The following is a 1,979-nucleotide window of genomic DNA, read 5'->3' as shown; positions in this document are numbered from 1 at the left end:
CATACCCCCCATACATCATTTTGACCCCCCGACGCTCCTTCTGGGAGAACAACTATGTCAGTCAGTCAGTCAGTCAGTGGGTTTGTAGCTATATATAATATAACTAGATGGTGCTATGTGCGCTCGCTGCTAAAGCAGCTTCGCGGGCGTTGTATGTGGATTGACGTTTTCGTATAGTTTGTTTCGCATCACAGATTTGTAATAACTATTAAGACAGACACAAAAAGAAATAAAAAAAATGTGTAGGATATTGTTGGTTTATTTTATGTTATCAAAAAATAAAAATATAACATTATATTCTCTCTCTCTCCCTTGCATTGTTCCCATATGGTGGTGGGGTCTTTATTCCGAGTCTTTTCCTTCCACTTCGCTCTGTTGGATGTATCGTCTGCGGAAACATTGCAGGAACAAAGATCTTCTTTGATGACATCTGCTTCTTTGCCTTCTGTATTTCCTGTTAAAAATAAAATAATATTATTTATTTATAATAACGTATAGATATAATATCCTTTTCTTAGTCGATAGCGATACGTTTTTGCCAAAGTGGTCGTGGTGGTCATGTAACGTACCTCGATATCTTGTAACTTTTGATTGCTGGCTGTCACACTGCTGCGTGCTTTGAAGGACTTCAGGCTTGGTCGATTTTATTCTATTGCAATCATAATCTCCTACACAGTTTATTACACTCTGCATTTCCTGTGAATAAAATATATATTACATTTTTTTCCTTAGTCTATAGCGATACGTTTATGCCAAAGTGGTCGTGATCGTCATGTAACGTACCTCGACATCTTGTTACTTTTGATTGCTGGCTGTCACACTGCTGCATTCTTTGAATGAGCGGCCAACATCAGGCTTGGTTTATATAATACTATTGTATTAATGATCTCCTACGCAGTTTTTTGCCTTCTGCATTTCCTGTAAATAAAACATATAATTAAATATTATATGTAATTTATTTTCCTTAGTCGATAGCAATACGTTTTTGCCAAAATAGTTGTGGTCGTCATGTAACGTACCTCGATATCTTGTAACTTTTGATTGTTGGCTGTCACACTGCTGCATTCATTGAAGGAGCTGGCAACATCAGGTTTGGTTTATATAATACTTTTGTATTAATGATCTCCTACGCAGTTTTTTGCCTTCTGCATTTCCTGTAAATAAAATATATAATTTATTTTCCTTAGTCGATAGCGATACGTTTTTGCCAAAATAGTCGTGGTCGTCATGAAACGTACCTCGATATCTTGTAACTTTTGATTGCTGGCTGTCACACTGCTGCATTCATTGAAGGGGCTGCTGACTTCAGGCTTGGTCGATTTTATTCTATTGCAATCATGAACTCCTACACAGTTTATTGCCATCTGCATTTCCTGTAAATAAAATATATATTATTTTTTTTCCTTAGTCTATAGCGATACGTTTTTGCCAAAGTGGTCATGATCGTCATTTAACGTACCTCGATATCTTGTTACTTTTGATTGCTAGCTGTCACACTGCTGCATTCATTGAAATAGCGGCCAACATCAGGCTTGGTAGTACTATTGTATTAAAATCTCCTACGCAGTTTTTAGCATTGTGCATTTCCTGTTAAAAAATAATAATGTTAATTTATATATATTAACTTTTATTTATAAATATATACATATATATTTTAGGTGATTTCCAAACTACCCAGGAGGTACACCCAGTAGCTCGCTTTTTTTCATGTGGTTCCCCCGCTAATCGAGGCCGCATCCACCTACTTATATGAGAAGTAGGTTCTATCTAATGAGTTAGCAATAGTCATTCAATAAGCAGAGAAATGTGAAAGAAAAAGCAATTTTTAGCTAAGGAATTTAAAATAAAAAGCAATTTTCAGCAATTAGCATGCAATAAGCAAAGCAATTACTCAGTAATTGTCAAACATAAGCGAGTTGTATAATTTAAAGATATTATTGACAATAACAAACACGTACCGAGTTTGTTAATACTTACAT

The 1,979-nt window shown here is 35.4% G+C and overlaps 1 long non-coding RNA gene across 1 annotated transcript; it reads right to left on the bottom strand.

Moving 5' to 3' along the window:
* Positions 1-258: 258 nt before the first annotated feature.
* LOC126381708 (uncharacterized) lies at positions 259-1,735 on the bottom strand. The gene is made up of 6 exons (XR_007568939.1): positions 1,460-1,735; positions 1,239-1,373; positions 1,020-1,154; positions 784-918; positions 570-696; positions 259-454 (listed from the first exon to the last, which is right to left on the bottom strand). It is a non-coding gene; the product is annotated as an uncharacterized LOC126381708 (long non-coding RNA).
* Between the last annotated feature and the right edge of the window lie 244 nt (positions 1,736-1,979).

Source organism: Pectinophora gossypiella, unplaced genomic scaffold (assembly GCF_024362695.1).
Source record: "Pectinophora gossypiella unplaced genomic scaffold, ilPecGoss1.1 Pgos_89, whole genome shotgun sequence".
NCBI lineage: Eukaryota > Metazoa > Arthropoda > Insecta > Lepidoptera > Gelechiidae > Pectinophora > Pectinophora gossypiella.
The sequence above is the reverse complement of the archived record's forward strand: the minus strand, read 5'-3'. Positions and strand labels throughout refer to the sequence as shown.